The sequence below is a fragment of the Oryctolagus cuniculus genome, chromosome 3 (assembly GCF_964237555.1).
Source record: "Oryctolagus cuniculus chromosome 3, mOryCun1.1, whole genome shotgun sequence".
Taxonomy (NCBI): domain Eukaryota; kingdom Metazoa; phylum Chordata; class Mammalia; order Lagomorpha; family Leporidae; genus Oryctolagus; species Oryctolagus cuniculus.
Genome location: NC_091434.1, coordinates 115,300,656 through 115,321,541, shown reverse-complemented (window position 1 = coordinate 115,321,541; position 20,886 = coordinate 115,300,656). Strand labels below are relative to the sequence as shown.

Here is a 20,886-nt window from a genome sequence, read left to right as displayed (position 1 = left end):
TTTGAAGCCTTCACTCACCATGTTACTGAATTCAGAGATAGGTCTTTTAGGGAGACAAATAAAGTTACATGAAATTATAAGGGGGCACTGCGGCTCAATAGGCTAATCCTCCACCTGCGGTGCCGGCACACCGGGTTCTAGTCCTGGTCGGGGCACTGGGTTCTGTCCTGGTTGCCCCTCTTTCAGGCCAGCTCTCTGCTGTGGCCTGAGAGTGCAGTGGAGGATGGCCCAGGTCCTTGGGCCCTGTACCCCGACGGGAGACCAGGAGAAGCACTTGGCTCCTGCCTTCGGATCAGCATGGTGCGCTAGCTGCAGTGCGCTGGCCGTGGCGGCCACTGGAGGGTGAACCAATGGAAAAGGAAAACCTTTCTCTATGTCTCTCTCTCTCACTGCTCTCACTGTCCACTCTGCCTGTCAAAAAAAAAAAAAAAAAAAAAAAAAAAGAAAAATTATAAGGGTGGGCTCTAACCTAATAGGACCCATGCTCTTACAAGAAGCTGAGACACCAGAAATTCTCTCTCTGCATGTGCACAGAGGAAGAGCCATATGAGGACTCACCGAGAAGGTAGATGTCTACAAGACTAAATGAGAGGTTTCACTAGAAACCAATCCTGGCAGCATCTGGATCTTGGGCTTTCAGCATCAAGAACATTGAGAAAATAAATGTCTGCAGTTTAATCACTTAGTCTTGGTATTCTGTCATGATAGCTTGGACTGACTGATACACAATTGAACTAGAACAGCTATAAAATAAACCTTGACTACTTCTTTGCATTTTCCTCCACCACCCAGAATCTGAACTACTGCCATTCTGCCTGAGCTCCCCCCCGCCCCCACTCCTTGTATTTCTGTGCTCCTGTTTGGAATGTGGTACAGTGTTTTGCCTGAGATATTCAGACATTATATTCCTAATTTGTGACCTCCATTCCCCTCAAATGGCATTAGCTCATATCCTCCCAGTCTTTCTAACCCTCGGTGCCACTGTCTGGATCCTAGAGAGTCATAATGACATGAATTATAGGAAGGTTGCTATTTCTATGGCTACTACCTGATGACTACCATCACTTCTGCCTAAGAATTTACCATGTGATGCCCATTTGCTTCTGTTAGCTATCAGCCTCAATGCTGCCCAAGGGATGCATCATTGTGTTCTACAGGTAAAAACACTAAGGATAAGAGGGTGAGTTTGCACAATCAGTTTATAAGTAAGTGGTAGGGCTGGTGTCCGTTCCCAGGATGGGCTGACTCTCAAATGTACAGTTCTCTTGGCCTCTTGGCCTTGCCTTCCCTGACAGATGAGGCAAAGCCACCCTGCTCATCAGTGGATAAAGTTCAGGCTGTTCTGGCCAGCCACCATCCAGGTCTTCTTTGGCTCCAACTAGGGTTTAGAGAAATCTGCCCTGAGAAAAACCTGGTGCTGCCAAGACTGCAATTCTCAGAGATTCCTGGATCTACTCAAGTTAAACAAAGGTTAAGTTATTGAAGGGCAGACTGTTGTTTTTAAGAATCCAAATGGTTAGCTGGCTCTCTTTTTCAGTAAGCTTAAGAATACTAAAGGGCAAATTGCAAGGCATATTTTACATGCCCCATTAAACTGGTGGGATTAAGTGTGCACAAAAAGTAATTGCCTTTTGATGTGAATAAAGCACAAAAAGCCCAGACAGAAGAAGCACGCCCTCTAATTTATAGTCCTATAGGAGACTTTCTCTGCAATTATCATCTTACGTCAAAGAGTGTAATATATGGTAATGCTGGAAGGAACACAGCACAAAAGTCACTGCAACTTTGGTCTCTTCTGGTTGAAACTGTTCTCCCTTCTAGTCAGGCCCTGCAGCTTCTCCATAGTGCCAACAGAGATCACAGCAAAGGAAGCCAGCTGATCCTGTTGAGGTTGATGCTTACTGATATCTCTCAGGAGCAGGAGCAGAAGCAGAGGTCTCTGGCTCCCTGGAACTACTTTCTTGGCACCCAATTTGCCAAAGACCATCAAGGTTTTCTTCTGTGCTAATGTGGCTAATTCCATCTACATATTGCCACTGTTTCAATTGCTTGGAAATCACAGTATAAAATCGCTCTTGCAAAGAACTGAAAACTTGGATTTCTTCCCCAAGGTCTTAATAATTTGAATTTGCCCAGAAAGATCTTAAGGGATTAGTGCAAAGGGATAAATAATAGCCTGCAGAAATTCTTTAAAAAGAAATAACCCCTGGAAATTTTAAATTGTAGTAAAAGGTAGCTCTGCAGAAGAAAGTTCTTTGAGAAAGAAGGATCTGAACAGTAAGATACATTGGGTCAATGAGTTTTCACCAGGGTGGTGTTTGTGTTTCAATCAATGCTATTGAAAATTTCTGTATTCTTTGTAGAGTTCAGCTGAAGTTACTTGTTACTGTGTTGCTGGATATCCTTTATTCAAGGATTTGGCTAATAAGTTCTTACTTGAGTTTCCTCTCTTCTCCCTCATCCCAAAGGACTCCTCAACTATGCGCTTGGAGTTTTTTTTCTTTAACCATAATACTCAAAGGATTAAAGACACATTTACAATCCAAGGATTTCACTATACCCAATTTTGAAGCTTAAAAGACCCGACCCAATATTATCTGATGGACTCTTTGGGCTCTGTCCTATCTCATTCTTAAATTTTAAATTAAATATTTTGCACCAGGTTCTATCTACACACTTTCTTGAGTCCTTCAATGTGAATTTGAAATGTTATCTCAAAAACAAGCTAATAAAAAAAGACAGAAAGAAAGGTAGAAGGAAGGAAGATGGGACGAAGTGGGGGAAGGGAATATCATTATGTTCTTAGACTTGTATCTACAAATCATATTGAATTTGTTAAAAATAAATTAAAATTGCAATAAAAATGTAAAAAAAACTTAAAAAAGTACTTACTTCTCAGCTACATAATAATTTTTAAAGATTTATTTATTTATTTGAAAGTCAGAGATACACAGAGAGAGAAGGAGAGGCAGAGAGAGAAGTCTTCCATCCAATGATTCATTCTCCTGTTGGCCGCAATGGCTGGAACTGCACCAATCTGAAGCCAGGAGCCAGGAGCCAGGAGCCAGGAGCTTCTTTTGGGTCTCCCACGTGGATGCAGGGGTCTAAGGCTTTGGGCTATCTTCTACTGCTTTCCCAGGCCATAGCAGAGAGCTGGATTGGAAGTGGAGCAGCCAGGTCTTGAACTGGCGCCCATATGGGATTCCAGCGCTTTAGGCCAGGATGTTAACCTGCTGTGCTGGCCCCTCCATAATAATTGAGTAACATAATAATAATGTCCCTATAATTCTCAGGCATAACTATGATCTAAAAAATTGAAATTCATCAAAAAAGTCAACATTACTAAATTAGAAAGATAGAGATTTGCCCAAAATTACTAACATATCTAATATATTTTTAAAAAAGATTTGGTGATTCTAGAGCTATGTATTTATTTCAATGTCAAAGTAGTTTTTTATGAAAATAATTTTAAAATATCTTTTTTTAAAGGTTTATTTTTATTTATTCAAAAGACAGAGTTACAAAGAGAGGTAGAGAGAGAGAGATTGGTCTTCCATCTGCTGGTTCATTCCCCAGATGGCTGCAATGGCTGGAGCTGTACTGATCTGAAGACAGGAGCCAGGAACTTCTTCTGGGTCTCCCACGTGGGTGCAGGGGCCCGAAGACTTGGGTCATCTTCTACTGTTTTCCCAGGCCACAGCAGAGAGCTGGATCAAAGGAGGAGAAGCCAGGACTAGAACCAGCGCCCATATGGGATGCTGGCACTTCAGGCCAGGGCTTTAACCCTCTGTGCCACAGTGCCGGCCCCTAAAATGTCTTAAATTGTACATATGTACATATATGTTTATATTCATCTGTGTGAGAGAATGTGAATTGTATTTATGTTGAATGTGCAAGAAAGTGTGCAAGTCAAAAAAAGTTGGCAGGCTACAAATCTTAAATTCAATTTGTTGCTATAATTTCTTTAGCAGGAGTTATGGAAATAATGATTGGAATGAGCTTGAAAAGAACCATGGATTATATGACAGCATCCTGTATTGCTCATATCTTTGCACCTTCTTTTCTGCTTTGTGTTTCCTTAAATCATTCACTGGCCTATGCTGGAAGCACCTTGATTTTAAGGACCCCAATTCAACAATACCTCATTTATTTGGGTTTGTCCAGCCTCAATAATTTCTTGATCGATGTGAATACAATGTCAGATCTCCTAGCCAACTCAAATAAGATTTAAATTATTCATCGTTGATAGTTGTGATAAGCAAAATAATAATCCTTAACAATGCCCACATATTAATCCCCAGGTCCTGAGAATATACATTTTAAATGATTAAAGGATCTTTGCAAATGTGATTAAATAAAAGATCTTGAGATTATAAGAGATGATTATGGATTATCACAGTGGGCTCAATATAATCAAAAAGGTTTTTGTAAGAGGAGAGTCAGAGAGTGACAGAAGATGTGATGGAGGCAGAGGTCAAAGAGGAGAGATTTGAAGACAGAAGTGGGGCATAATCCAGGAATAGCTCTAAGAGGGTACAAAAGGCAAAGAAATGGACCATTCACACACACACACACACACACACACACACACACACACACACGGAGCTTCCAATCGAAACAAGTGTTAGCCAAAATCCTTTCTGTATTTTTTAAGATTTATTAATTTATTTTGAAAGAGTCACAGAGAGGGAGAGACACCTGGGCCATCTGCTGCTGCTTTTCTCAGGCCATGAGTAGGGAGATGAATTGAAAGTGGAGCAACTGGGACACAAACTGTTGGCCATATGGGATTCTGATGTCACAGGGAGCATTTTACCCACTATGCCACAACTTGAGCCCCTAATATCTTTCTCTTTTTAAGTTCTGTTTCAGACTTTTGAATTTTAGAACAGCAAGACAATACATTTGTGTTGTTTGAAGCCATGATATTTGTGGTAGCTTTTTATTATGACAATAGGAAACAACTACAGTGTTCTTGCAGTCACAGGTCTTCATTCTTAACTTTGGGGTCAGTATGGAGTCCTGGAAAAAAAGAAGAAATGAAGGAGATGAAGTAGAATTGTGCTGACCAGAGGCTATAAGGTGGTGTAGTTTTAGGTCTTTCCTGAATTAAAATCTAAATTAGCATTTATCTTTAGTTTAATAATTTGCCCTTTTTTATTAGCCCAAAAATAAATGTAAGGACTGGGCATTTAGCTTAGCAGTTAACCCACTGTACATCCCATTGTCCTATATATAGGACACCTACGAAGACTTAAGTTCAGCACTTATGATAATTGCCACCCATGTGAGAGACCTGGATTGCATCCTGGCTCTTGGCTTTGATCAAAGGGCAACCACGATCATTGTGGGCATCTGGGAAGTGAATCAATGGATGAGGACTCTGTCTGTCTCTTTTACTCTGCCTTTCAAATAAGTATAAAAATAAAACATTTATATGTATAAAAATTTCGGTATTTGAGGATTTGATTTAAGATAGGCATTCCAGATTTTAGTGTATTTTTTCTGCTTTGAAGCTTCCTCTGTATGTATATAAAGCAAGGGTACTTCAAAAAGCTCATAGAAACATAGAATTAAAAATGGTTATTTCAGTGCAAAAATTTTTGAAACCCATGCATAGTTTTCTCATATTATGCATTTTCTGTGAATTTTTGTATTTTCCTCATATACATGCATAATACATGTGCATGCAATGCTAGACATGCAAAAACTATGTACGTATGAAACATTGCAAATTTTTAAGACTGAAAGGAAAACCAAATAATTTTTTAAGATTTTAATTGGTGTTGTTAAATTATTTCCCATCTCTGAATATGAATTTAAGAACATTAGCATATAGAAGATGAGAATATTAAAAATATCACTCAGAAATTATCTTTCTGTATTTTAAATTATATCTTTAATTCACAAAATTTATTGCACCAAAATGGTACATTATTTCACAAAGTCAATTATGTTGAGCAGAATTGCATATAAAGGGATGTAGAATGGGGATGAAGTGGCAACTACTGAAGGTGATGAGTCTGATAGGTCATCAACATCTGAACCTGTTAAAGTGGGGTTTTATGTCTGTCTCCAATGGTAACTGGAAAGAAAATGTGGAAAAAGGAATAATCTGAAAGTCTTGCTCATGATTCAAACCAGACTTGCCTTCAATACCATCTTTGAAGAAGAGTCTACAAGGAAAAGACATTTGTGAGATTCAAGATTTAAAGAATTTAATGGGATGGTTTTGCTTAAGTGATCAAGAGACTCTACTTAAAGCTATAAAGATTCAATGAGGAGGGTAAGGAATTGAATGAGGCAAAGGATAGATCCACAGGGATGTGAGGGGATTGGCCTAAGGTTGTGTAGCTACTCTGAAAGGCAGGAACCAAAACCCACTTCCCCTGATACTTTCCCTTTCTGTTGCATCCGACTGCGTCAAAGGAGAGAAATTCTGTGAAACCCAGAGTATACAACACCATGGTCTTCCCTGTTAAAAAGAAAGTGTGTATTTGAAAGAAGACTTTGAAAGGAGGGAAGTTTGCTTTACTTTCTGGTTCTCACTTCCATAAACCTTTGACTTTGGCATCCAGCTCCCTTATTTCACGAAACTGTTCTAGGCCGGCGCCGCGGCTCACTAGGCTAATCCTCTGCTAGTGGCACTGGCACTCCGGGTTCTAGTCTCGGTTGGGGCCCCGGTTCTGTCCCAGTTGCTCCTCTTCCAGTCCAGCTCTCTGCTATGGCCTGGGAGTGCAGTGGAGGATGGCCTAAGTGCTTGGGCCCTGTACCCTAATGGGAGGAAGCACCTGGCTCCTGGCTTCAGATCTGCGCAGCGCACTAGCTGTAGCGGCCATTTTGGAGGTGAACCAGTGGAAGGAAGACCTTTCTCTGTGTCTCTCTCTCTCACTGTCTAACTCTGCCTGTCCAAAAAAAAAAAAAAAATGAAATTGTTCAACTCATTCCCTCCTCCATTGGCATCCTTCATTTTATGTCCTTGATTTTAATGTTCCAACACTGTATCTGTCAGATCACAACGTCTCAGTTTGCAAAGGATGGTCCCAGTTAAATATCCTTCAGGAAGTTTTCACTACACTGTCTCTGATTTCCTGTTCAGTCTACATTTTGCGCCACACAGTTTACATCTGAACTGCCCTGCCTGCAGAGCACGAGAAGGGGAAACCCAAGTAATTACAGGATCCCAGATTTCCTTCTATGAAAAGTTGGGATGATGGCTTAGAAAACTGGAATGCTGAGAAAAACGTGGATGGCAAAGGCTATGATGATGCGTTTTCAGATAGAAAGGAAGACCCTAAAGTGAATCGGGACTATAGACCATCCCTAACACATGCTGGCAAAGAACCTGGCTTTTTTGTGTCCATGTCTTGAGCCTTTATGGGAGGCTAAACTTAACGCTGGTGGGATGGGTTGTTTTTTGGTAGTGGAGATTTCAAGGCAGAAAAGTTCAGGCTGCAGCATGGCTGTTATTGGCGGCAAATTTTAAGGTGAGAATCAGGACAAAAGGGAGAAGAGCAGGAAGTTTTGGAAAATTTGCATCTTTACCAGCGGAAGAAAAAAGAAAAAAAAAATCCCTCTTCAGGAGAGGAAAATGAAGTAGAGAAACCACTTGCTAAAGAGAATAGTGGGAATTTGGTATAGTGCCTAAACCGCAACTTGGGATACTCACATTATATATTAGTGAGCCTGACGAGTCATGGCTGCTTGGCTTCCAATCCAATTTCTTGTTAATGAGCATTTTGGGAGGTATCAGATGATGGCCTAAGAGCTTGGGGCCCAACCACCCATGTGGGAGACCTGAATTGAGCTTCAGGCACCTCACTTGGTGTGGCCCAACTCTGACTGTTGTAGGCATTTGAGGAGTGAATCGAGGGATGGAAATCTCTGTATCTGTTTGTCTCTTTCTCTCTGCCTTTCAAATAAAAAGAATACAAATAAAAATATTTTTTAGAAAAATAAGCAAAGTAGTAAAGGTAGAAAGAAGTTGTGTACAAGATAAGGGGAGAAAGGCCCTGAGGGCAGGTCAGAGATCTTCAAAACTTCTCTTACATTACAGGCCAAGAGGCCTGGAAGGGCAGAATTGGTTCTTGAAACTCCAGGGCCATCTTTGGAATCTGCCTGTTGGCAAAGTTCTCAGAAACCACTGCAGCCCTGAGTAAACTGGGTCTTGTGATGCTCCTGTTGGGGACAAACTTTGGCATTTTCATTATAGTGTTGGTTTTGCAGGCAGACAGAATGCAACAGTTGCACAGTCATGGCAACTTCCACCAAGATTTCAAAGTACAGGCTGGGAGGCCAGGCAGTGTTATGCTGCAGGGTCAGAGTCTCTGTGTGGAGTTATGAATACTCAAACTGTGAGAGTGGAGCTGCGGGAGACCCCAGAAAAATGGAGGTGATAGCAATATGTCACAACTGCTGAGAAAAGCTGCAGAGTGCAAGTCAAAAGCCTGGGAAAGTGGTAGATGTAAGTGTGCAGCCTCAGAGATCAGGACCAACAGAGATTTCAAGGATGTTTTGAACATACTGGGGGTCCAAGCAGTGAACCCACCTGTCACAGGGAAGACTCTGTGACACATACCAGGGGGAAATGTGGGGGCACAGCTGCTGCAGAGTTTCCACCAGGACAATGCCTTGTGAAGCTGCAGAGATGAGACTGTGAGAACTAAGCATGCATGGGCTGTGACCAGCAAAGACATTGGGGTCCCATCCTCCAGCACAGTGTGTCCAGACATAGAACTTTAGGACTTTATGTCTGTCCTATTGGTTTTAGATATTCTTTTGGCCCTATTAATCCTTTCTATTTCCTTCTCTACACTGTTTGGAATGGAATTGCCTGTACTGCCATTATATCCTGTAAAGATGTAGCTTTGTTTTTGTACAGTTTCACAGTTAAGACTCTACTTTCCTCTAGGTTGGATTTACTCTTCTGTGAGCTCCCCCAGGTAACACCAAGAGTGGGCCACGTGCAACTGGAAGCACACACTCTGTAAATGTAACACTTTGATAAAATGTTGGAACTCTTAATAGGTTCAGCAAAAATCTCTGGGATGACTCTCACTTGCCTTGTTTGGGATTGTGGGATTGTGAGCCGTGTTAGAGCAGGAAGTCTGACAGGATGAGTATGTCCCTCAACCCTATGGACCTGCCAAGGCTAGGGTGTGGGATCAGTTCCTCTGAACCCAGGAGGACTAAGATTAGGAAAACACGGTCCCTGAACACAAATCATAGTGCTTTCAGGCAAGGGAAGAGGAAGGGATTCTCAGGACCCCAAACAAGGGCTTTACTGTTCTCCCAAGCCCATATCTTCTTTTCTGTACCATATCACATTAATGGTTGTTATGCCTCTTTTAATTTTTGGCCAGTTGGCTTCTTGTTTAATCTGCTTGTTTTCGTTGTACCATTCTGTCTTTCCTCCTCCTTCTCTGATTCTCTGGCTGCCTCTCAGTTCCTTGTTGTCACCTGCCCCTCTTCAGTGCCCTCTCCAGTGTGAAAACTGTATCTTAGCCTTCATCTTTCATGCCTCTGAGATATATCCACATACTCTCTTACAATTCACCATTTCCATTCCCATTTTACTAGTCTTCACTATTTTCATGTCAATCTTCTTTGCCAAACTAGAGGCTTCATGAGTAGTGAAGGGGCCATATCTTGATTATTTACCACTGAATCATCAAAACTTTGTGGAGCACACAGCACATAGCAGGTGTCCAAATACTCTGTGAAATGGACCCAGTGGCAGAAGTTATCACGAATTTGTCAGCAGGCATTTTGCTTTTTCAAGATTTATTCCCCTAATGAGCCTTAGGAGACGAACAAGGAGGAAAGTGAGCAATTGGGTTCAATACCAAAGAATTCTCACAACCACTCTAGGAAATTCAGGATTTCAGGAGAAGTAATAAATTAATGGGCATTTATAACATTGTAACTTTCCAAATAAATATGCAGATTGACAAGTGAAATGTAAGTTTGAATGCTAAAGATATTATATAACAATACAACTCCTCAGGGGTGTTCCCATGAAAGTAAATATATTATTCAATAGGAACCTATTAAGAATTCAAGATTATGTTTTACTTACTAATTAACTTTGGCATTCATTAGATGTCAAGGAGTTTGACATAAAAGCAGAGAGATCAAGCAAAAGCAACTCAGAACATTCTATACTTTTAATAACAATTTTATTCAAGTATTTTTAAACGCAGTTATTTCAAATGGGTTCAGCTCCTAAGTCCATTTTCATTTAACCAGTCTGAAGGCTTTCTAATTAGTTACATGTATTGTTACAGGCATCTAGATCATAAAACTTTAAGTGTTGCATCACTAGTCCCTTTCCTGGACAAAACTAAGTACATAAAACCCATGATTTACTTAAAAATAATTTATTTTTTGAAATATATAGTACAAAATAGGCCTTTCATGATTATTATTTTTAATTCATTTGAAGGGGGAAAAGAGAGGGAGACGCATACACACACACACACACACACACACACACATAGATACCTTTCATTGAGTGATTCATTCCTCAAATGCCCTTAACAACCAAGACCAGGCATGGCGCTGATAACCCAGTTCAGGTTTCCCACATGGTGGTAAGAACCAAACTACTTGAACCATCACTTGCTGCCTTCCAGGGCTTACATACAGATGTCTCAAGCATCATTTTAACTACACAATAGCCCAGTCTTGTGCTATTTTGTTCACTCACCAGAAAGATTGTTGTAAGCTCCAAAGAAAGTCTAAAGAAATTCAGTGACCCCCATAGCAGGTGCATATATGTTAGAACCTGTCAAATATTTGGGTAAGGGGAAAAGCTAATGAGAATAGGCCCTCTGCTCTTCATGGTTCTGCAGTCTCAATCTTAAGTACTTAGTGTTCTACATGGCTGTCATAATCATGAAAAAAATGTTGAGTACTCAACAATGGAATTTTACAGCAAATAAAAAAAGAAAGAAAAAAGTAAAAGAAAGAAAAATATAAAAATAACCTCTTTGAAGATACAGATGTTAAAATGTATATATTTATATACACATATACACACAAGCACAATTTTTTTACATCTATATGTTGTGTGTGTGTGTGTGTGTGTGTGTGTTATAACCAGAAACTAATTTTTACTGAGATTTAAAAGAGAAACTAAAATTCCTTGAAAAGAAAATAAACCTGATATGCACATATTTAAAATTTATTCTGGTTAGGTCAAAATAAACATTATATGAAAAACGAAGTAAAGGAATTTTGGAGACAGACCTGTGTGTTCAAGCTTTTGTTAGACTGTTATTTCTTCATTGTGGTAAGTATCAATTTTTTGATACTCAATTTTCTCACCTGGAGAAATAGATGAAGAAAATTCCATAAAAAATATGAGAAAATTGCTTTATAGAAGGAAGGTTGGATGCAGATATCATTCAATCAAAATGTAATTTTTAAAAGATTTGCTTATTTATTTATCTGAAAAGCAGAATTACAAAGAAAGAGGGAGAGACAGAGATCTTTACTCCAATGGTTCACTCCCCAAACAGCTGTAGAACTCAGTGGACAGGGGTTAAAAAGGATATATAGGAATAAAGAGGACCTGATCATACTCTGATATTTATGCATTTCACATTGAGGGAGTGTCTACTCTTTTTTACCTTTTACTCACTGTGTGGGACAAAATCAAATTTTCTCTCCTTCAAGCAGGTCTGAGTTTTCAGGGGCTGTTTATAGCATCAGCTAACCAGACCCACTCTCAATGTGGTAGTAATGTTTGTAGACCTGAGATTCTCAAAGACATCAGTACAAATGAGAAACAACAACAGAGAAATAAAGTCATGAAAGAGCTCTATTAAACTCCCCCCCTAATACTTATATATTAAAATAAAGGAATCCATTTAAGAAATTAACATACAAATGATAGTACCCTTTTGGTAAAAAAAGGCAGTTCCCAAATTGTCATGGGGGAAAGATAATAATTCTAAATGGTCATTTATATCCTTTTTAATACATTGAAGTGGTACATTCAATACAGGAACATCACAGCAAAATATGCCATAACGAGAAAGCACAGGCACATTACGTCCACAATCTATTTCATTATTATGATTGCTTTGCAACTATTCCATATTTAGAGGGAACATCTCTCATCTTAATGTGCAATACTTCTGCTTTAGGACGAGATAGTCCATGGATGGCAGCAATGCAAAAATAGCAATTCAAGAAAGGAATAAAGAAAAAATGGTTATCATACTTTGGTTATGTAGGTAACAGCAAATTTTGAAAGTCATAACATAGCACTCTAGGGCTAGGGCCATTTGGAGGCCAAAAGAGTCAGCATTTAATCATTTTCTTGTGCCCAGCAAAGAGTCAGGTGCAAAAAATCCCATGAAATCAAAATGTGACTTGAGCCATGATGTTTCATCAAGGATCAAATCAACATTTTCAAGTACAGCAAACAACTGAAAGTTTTGTCTTCTACTGTCTTATGATTGGATACTGTTTGATCTCTAATACTAGAATCACAATTTGGTTCATAATAGGTCTGTCCGTAAGTCTTTGTTAATATTGAGAGGCTGACTAAAAACTGAAGTTTACATAGAACTGCAGGGACCTAGCAGGCAGAGAACTGGGCTTCAGGCTACTAGAAGAGCTGCTGCCATACCAGAATGAGGGTGGGGAGTGTGAGAATAGATTAGAGCTGCTCAGGCACCATGGAAGCCACTGTAACGTTACATCTGTAGAATTGAAGTCTAGCAAGGAATGAAATGTATCCTGAGACCTAGGGAGACACCTTCCAGAATCTGTTAAGTGTAACAAAAATAGAAAACATCCCGTTCAGTTGAACAGAAACTTTCATTTTGTATAGTTGCTATTGATAAAGTACTACTGTTACTAGTGCATGCAAAGATAAATAAGTATGGGTCTTCTTTTCCCCTAGGAACTTCCAATTCATTAGAATTTACAGGCAATTATTAATAGTATCCAAACACAAAAATGAACTGTTATTTCTGTGATGGAAATTGAGAAGAAACATAGCTTTTATTTTTACCTGAACAATCTAAAACATTTTTAATAAGTAGATGGCATTGGCTGGGTCTTGAAAAACAAGATTAAGTAATATCATCTAAAGTCAGTTTTAGGAGAACAAGTATTTGAGGCTGAAATATCCACATAATGGAGTCAAAGAGCTCTTTAGCAAGCTAATTACATACTCATATAAACTTACATATGACTTGTATGATATTCCTGAGGATTCATAGGTTCTGTAAATTGTATCCTTCGATGCCTGGACCTATGGGCTCCACGTCAGTACTCCTTACAAGAGTATGAGCAATTTTCACGAAGCTCTGGGAACACAGGAGAAGAAGCATAATGCCTAATGGGGCTGGAGAGGAATCCTGGAAAACCTTGAACATCACATGAAAGATACATGAAAAGGCAATAAAATTTAGGTTTGCTAATAATATCTTCCAATGCTATCATCAAATGAGCAACCCTAGGAAAAGAAGAATATTGGTATCAACAAATATTCTAGGTTGGCCTGTTTGCAAATCACTGTCCTGGATAGAATGAAATTGATGACATAGTGAGTACACAGAAAGATAGAAGGAGAAATTTCTTTGGAGCCATTTTGCTTTCTTCACAAGCCCTGCCCCCAGCCTTGCCACCTAAAACCCTTGCAAATAGGCTCAAGTAGGGCACAGAAGCTCCAGGGTACTTCTCTTGACAAGATAACCTTGTCTCTTCTTTTCTGAACACCATGCCTGTCACTCCCCCATTCACGGAGGAACGACACCAGACCCTGCGCTGTTCTTTTGTCTGCTCAGCCCTTCCCGGGTTAGCTGCCGTTCCCTCATTCACAGAGGAACAATCAGGAACAATCACCGTCCCGGGTTAGCTGCCGGCCCCTCCACCTCCATGGAGGGGCGGCACCCCACCCCCCGCCGCCGCTTTCCCCGCTTCCTCGGAGGAGCGGCACACTGCAGGCTGGCTCTCTCGGGGGCTGGGCTGCTCAGATGTTCCTGGTGCATGTTGTTTCTCTCCTCCTTTATAGTCCTCTTCCACCAATCCATGTTCTGCTGCCCACACGCCGAGCACGCTGCTCTCCTCCAATCAGCAGCAGGATCAGCTCCTGCAGCTTATCAGTCTGATGAGGCAGCTGTGTAGAGGTTGTTTGGTCTCTCTCTCAGCGCCATATTGCAGGAGAGCAGATGCATAGAATAAGTCTTAATTCCAGTAACTTAGTCTAGTCTCAGTTGCTCCCCACACATGCCCCTGTCAGTTATCATCCCATGCATGTTGCTCTTCCTTAAGGAAGAAGTGAATGTGAGAGACTACTACCGGGACAACACATTGGCCACATTTTTCAGCCTAATGTTGGCAGATAGACTATTCTTGACTTCAGTGTCGCTTACCCATGCTCACCTGGCTTCACCAATTTTCTGCTCTTTCAGATCAGCTGTCCTGTCTCTGATGACCTCCTCTTTTCAGTATGGAATGTTGCCCTTAAAGGACCCACTGAGGTTATCTATTGCAGACCCCTCATTTAGCATGTGAATAAACTACAACCCAGAATGGTTAGAGATTGCCAAGGGCCACATATCTATTAGTAGCAGGGATAGGTCCAGAGACTTGGTTTCCTGACTCTGAGACTAGGTCTATTTTTCCAATGTCAGGTGCCAGAAAATGAGGAAATGGTATTGTTATTGTTGTTTTATTGCCTCCAGAGATTCAATGTTAAGGAAAATTTGAAGCCCACAAGAGACCTGGAACAAGAGTGATTCAAAATCATAAGTGAATGAAGGGCTGAACCCTAATTTTTGCTCACAAATATGTAAACTATTATGGGCATCTATAATTTTCACATGTGCAAATAGCGCTGTCTTTATTTCGAGGATGTAGGGAACCAAGAGTAAGGAGGAATTTCATGTGTGTAATTTGCAATAGATTTGCTTTCATCAGCAGGTGAAGGGAAAAAGGCCAGATTTCTCATGAAATACCAATCAACATTTAGAAGCTCAGTACTATTGTAATGAAAGAAGCTGCTGTGCGTGTTCTGCTTCAAAGACAAGCTGATTTTTAGAAAGAGTTTTTCATGAGCAGAAAATTACCAAAAATGAGACCATTTTATGGGTAGGAAGCCATAAAAATTAATCCACTTTAAATCCTGGCTTTATTTAAATTTCTGTAATTTTATCTTACATGCATTATTTATTATTGACAGCTGAGCTGCAAGCAAAAATGATCCTGAACAATCAAAGTCTATTTTATGTGAAAATCAGACATGGAAAGTCAATTTTTATTGCCTTTTCTAGAGGTGGAGGGGTGGTGCACTGAGACTGAAATATTTTGTGACTTAAAGTTTCAGTCCATTGGAATTAGAACAGCTGAGTTACACGTTTACTTTGTAGGGAGGATAATGAAATGTCAACAGATCCTCCAGAAGCAGAGTACTCCAGGAGGTGGTGTAACACATTGCTAGGCGGCAGTGCTTATCAATCCATCTAATTGTGCTCTTATATTCACTTAGGTGTTCCCACAGCCTCCTGAATATTGTACAGATTTTGTGAGGATGCTTGGCCTTTTAATAAAAATGCCACCCTGAAGAAGTTGCAGCAACTTAGGGAAAATTATTTTTCAGGTTGTGAAAGTAAAACAACAATGAGCTAACAAAACACAAATCTTCAGTTCTTATTAGGGAGACATGAAAGATGTAAATTGGTGACTAAAATTTTTGTTCTATTTATCCTGCTACATAAGGTTATTTACCTAGTCAGACCTGATAATCTCTTTGTCTTTAATCATCCATCTCTCCATCTCTCCACCTTCAACATTTTCCTTTATCTCCTATGCATTTATTCACAGAATTTCTATACAATCCTTTATCTACACTGATTGAATGCACAGACAATGGCTAGACCACACAGGGCAATAGTGACTCACAGTGTCTACTGCATGTGTTCCATGAAATCAAATAGAAAGGAAGCTGAGCAGACTGGACATGTAGATGTGTGTGTGTGTGTGTGTGTGTGTGCAGTTGCAGATAGTACACCAAATACTATGGTTTATGTCAGGTGACAGTATATGTCGTTTTGTAAAGAGTCGTATCATCCATAATTTTGACTTTGCGGACCACATGATTTTGGTTGCAGCTACTTTACCCCACCTTTATAATGCAAAAGTAGCTATCAACAGTAAGCAAATCAATGGGTGCTGTGTTCTGATAATGGTTTTTTTATGTTTTATTTTTTTATGAAAGTAGGCAGCAAGTCAGATTTGGTCCCTGAACTGCAGTTTGCTGAATTCTGGTCAATGCTATAACATACTAGTTCTGAACCTAGTAGTGGTCATAATGCAAGCCTTAAACATTGGAAGAGATATGTGAACATTGTTAGGAGTTCCATCATTCTTTCCACAAACATTGATCCAGGAATTGTCTTGGAAGATCAGCAAACAAGGCAGACTCAAATCCTTGCCTGGATGGATTTTATATTGATTTGGAGATGGCCGATAACGAAAAAGAAATGGAATGAATAAGTACATTCTATAGTAAGTTAGAAGTTAAAAGTTTTAGAGAGAGAGGATAGAGTAGAACAGAAATAAAGAAAGTGTGGGGGATGGCCGGCGCCACGGCTCAATAGGCTATTCCTTCACCTGCGGCACCGGCACACCGGGTTCTAGTCCCGGTTGGGGCGCCGGATTCTGTCCCGGTTGCCCCTCTTCCAGGCCAGCTCTCTGCTATGGCCCAGGAGTGCAGTGCAGGATGGCCCAAGTCCTTGGGCCCTGCACCCGCATGGGAGACCAGGAGAAGCACCTGGCTCCTGCCTTCAGATCAGCGTGATGTGCCGTTCGCAGCACGCCAGCTGCAGTGGACAGTGGAGGGTGAACCAACAGCAAAGGAAGACCTTTCTCTCTGTCTCTCTCTCTCACTGTCCACTCTGCCTGTCAAAAAACAAACAAACAAACAAACAAAAAAAAACTCAAAAACAAAACAAAAAGCAAAAAAATCAGGTAACTGCCCATTCAGTGTGCTTGCTACTTCAGTTTAAAGATGGCAAAAAAAAAAAAAAAAGAAAGAAAGAAAGAAAGAAAGAAAGAAAGAAAGAAAGAAAGAAAAGAAAAGAAAAGAAAAGAAAAGAAAAGAAAGTGTGGGGGAGTAATGACAAAAGAATGAATTGTAATTCTCAACAGTATAGTTAGAAAAGAGTCAAAAGAAGCAGACATTTGAGCAAAAATTCAGAAAAGATGAAAGAGTCAGCCATACAGAGATCTGGGGGTGGGGGACATGTAGCAGATAACTGCATACATCCTGAGCTGGAGAAGCAGGAATCTGACAGAGAGTGGTGGGCAGAGATAAGACCATGAAAATGAGGTTGGAATGGCAATGAGGCATCACTGTAAAAAGATTTCTATGTTTGCTCTGAGTAAAATGGGACATCTTTTCATGCATGCTTTTGCTCTGAGTAAAACGGGATATCCATACACAGTTTTGGGTAGCACAGGGATGCAACATGATGTGAAGAGATTACTCTGACTGCTTTGTTGAGAAACCTCATAAGGCAGCAAAGATGGTAGCAGGGGCCCAACATACAGTTGAGTTCTCTTGTTGTCATTTTCTTTTTTCATATACTCATATTTTGAGTTTTAATGGTGTTTACAACTGTTATTATTTAGAGAAGTTATCAGTATAACTGGATTCATATGGACCATATGTTTACTGTGTACTATTCATGCCATTCTTTCTCTTTCTTCATTTTCTTTCCTTTTCCCCATTTCCCTCTTCTTTTTTGCATTTCATCTACACTTTTTTTAAAAAAAATCTATAGTTGTCCTACAGTTCACAAAGTACATTTTCAATTAATCTATATCCACTTTCAAATATCACTATACATCACCTACAGTGCAGATAATGTCAAACCAAATATTCCCTCTGTTCTTTCCCTTTGGACATTTCTACCATTCATTATATATGCATACTATGATTGGCCAATACATTGCTATTATCACTGCTTTTTACAAGTAAACATGCTTTAAATTAAGAATAAAAAAGAAAAAAATTCACTTTACTGTCATTATATCTTCTCTGATGCTCTTCCTTTCCTTATGTAGATCTGAGTTTTTCATTTGGAATATTTAATTTTCCTCCTTCTAATATTTTCTTCTAGGCAGGTTTATGATAGATGAATTATATCAATATTTTGTTTGAGAAGTCTTTATTTGTCCTCTTTATTTAAAGGAGAACTTTATAAAAGATATTTATTTGCTTATTTAGAAGGGAGAGATATGGATAGAGATAGAGATAGAGATAGAGATAGAGATAGAGATAGAGATAGATAGAGATAGAGATAGATAGAGATGGTCTTCCATCTGCCAGTTCAGTTTCTAAATGCCTGCAAGAGCTGGGGCCAGGACAGTTTGAAGCCAGAAGCCTGAAGTCCATCCAGGCCTCCCACATGGTGGTAGGGACCCAAGAAAATGGACCATAATCCACTCCTTTCCCGTATCAGCAGGAGGCTGGATCAGAGTTGTGGAGGAGCTGAGATTCCAAAATGGGATGTGAGTGTAGCAAGCAGCGGCTTAATCTGCTGTGTCACAATGCCTGCCCCAGAAGGGTAATTTTTATAAATATAAGATTCTGGGAGGTGGCTGAACACCCACGTAGAACTGTAAGGCATCCCCAGCCTCCCAGGAGCAAGACGCCGAGGTGAAGCTGGTGCTTCTCCTTTGACAGGACAGGCTGGCAGGGCAGAGACAAACTTCTGCACCCAGTGACTGTGGGAGCCTTGTGTGCTGGGACCATGGGGACTTGGTGGTTATGTGAGAAAGTGCAGGATGTAGCTGGGTCCCTGAGCAATCATGCTTAGAGCTCCTTGGTTACTTGGGCAGGTAATTGCAGCAGGAACTGTGCTCACAGTGAGGACTGCACAGATCATTTGTGTGGTTCATACAGTGGTGCAGATGACTGTTGAACACATTGGGGGCTAACACCCAGGCTTTGCGCAGCTTGGAAGACAGAAAGTGAGGGGGTGGTCACACCAACAGAGGTGACATTCTCCTGTTTCTGAAAACAAGAGGAGACCTACCATGCCCAACTTTGGAGTTTCCCTGGATACTTGCTCCACCCTGAGGACTTACCAGAGCTCCCTGGCCACACCCCCCACTCCTCTTGGTATTCACAGAAAGGACATACATTCCATTAAACCACAGAGGCATAGCTCAAAGATATAAGCCATCAGAAGAAAAAAAATAAACTCCACAAATGCCTAAAAACAAAGGCAAAAATTCAAGAAACAAAAATAAGGAACATGCCATGACCCACCATCCACTCTCCAAGGAACACAATATTTTGATATTAGAATGTGAAGGTGAAGAGATTGAGGAAACACTGGAAACAGAATTCAAAAAATTAATCATAAGATTACTGAAAAGCAATAAGATGCAAATCCACAAACTAAAGACAACCATACATGACATGAATGAATTTTTCCCATGAAATTGAGATTTTAAAAATAAATCAACATGATATATTAGAAATGAAAAATTTAATAGATCAAATTAAAAATGTGGTAGAAAGCCTTAACAGCAGACTTGTTGAAGCAGAAGGAAAAATATCCAAACTAGAGGACAAATCTTTGGAAATCTTATAGTCAGACCAAAAAAAAAAAGCAAGAAGAAAATAGAAAATTTGAAACAACGTTGGAGATTTATGGGATACTACCAAACAACCCAATATATGGCTCTTAAGAGTTCCTGAAGGTGTGGGAAGAGAGAATTGTATAGAAGTCCTATTTAGTGAAATAATTAAATATAAGATTTGATTTTGATAATTTCCCCCAAACATTTTAGTTATTTTACTTCACTTCATGCTTTCATTGTGTCTGCTTCTTTCAAGATTTTCTCTTTGTGGTTTTCTGTAGTTTACATATGATATGATTGGTGTTTACATCGCTGCTGTCAGCCTTGTTTTTGATATTAATTTCTCTTATTGTTCTCTAAGCTTTTTGATTCTGTGCTTTGGTGTTAGTGGATGGTTCTTGGCCATTGTAATTTTAACTATTTCTTTGGCTGTCTTCTATTTTTCCTGTTCTGTTATTATGAGTATATATATATATATGTATATATATATATATCACACTTTTTGGAATTGTGTCATAATTCTTGGATGCTCTATTTTCTTTTTGTTTTATTCTTTATTCTCTCAGGAATTCAATTCAGTCATTTTCTACTAACCGATCTTCAATCCCCTTGATTATTTTCTTGAGTGTGTTGAATCTACTGATAAGTCCATTGAAGCCATTATTCATTTCTGTTATAATGTTTTTGATTCCTAACATTTCCTTTTGATTTTTTTAAAGATCTTTCATTTTTGGTATTGCATTACTCATTTTTCATGCATCTTGTCTTTTGTCCATACTTTATGTATCAATCACAGCTACTCTAAACTTCCTTTCTATAATTCATATTCTAGCTCATATCTAAGTCTGTTTCTGAAGATGGCTTCATTGGCTCAGATTTTTTTCTTGGCCTTTTGCATGCGAGGTAATTTTGTTTTTGATCTGACACAGATGCTGTGTTGGATATTTGGACTAGAATACTTAAATCTTTAGTATAAGGATTTAGATTCAGCTGGCCAGGAGTTGTGCTAAGCTTCACATTTACTGTAGTTATAGGTTGCAGATGTCTTCATTCCTCTAGTGTTCATGCTTCTATCTTTCCTTTTGACCTTGCACTTGCCCAACTACCCTTGCTCAGATTGTGTATCTTGCAGCTCCGTTAGCTGCAATATGTTTTATTGTAGTAGAGACCTTTGATGTTGTGCATACATAACATTTCTCTTAAATTCCAAATTTTTAGGGATCCTATATTTTAGATCTGTGACCTTTATAAGTGTTTCTCTAGTCATACAAT

The 20,886-nt window shown here is 39.6% G+C and overlaps 1 long non-coding RNA gene across 4 annotated transcripts in view; it reads left to right on the top strand.

The window, feature by feature from the left end:
• LOC103348742 (peroxisome proliferator-activated receptor gamma coactivator 1-beta) overlaps positions 1-4,580 on the top strand; it is a 114,197-nt gene extending 109,617 nt beyond the window's left edge. For all 4 annotated transcript variants that reach the window (XR_011387609.1, XR_011387602.1, XR_011387604.1 and 1 more), the window contains one exon: positions 3,577-4,580. This is a non-coding gene — a long non-coding RNA (peroxisome proliferator-activated receptor gamma coactivator 1-beta). The remainder of the gene's footprint in view (positions 1-3,576) is intronic.
• Positions 4,581-20,886: the final 16,306 nt, after the last annotated feature.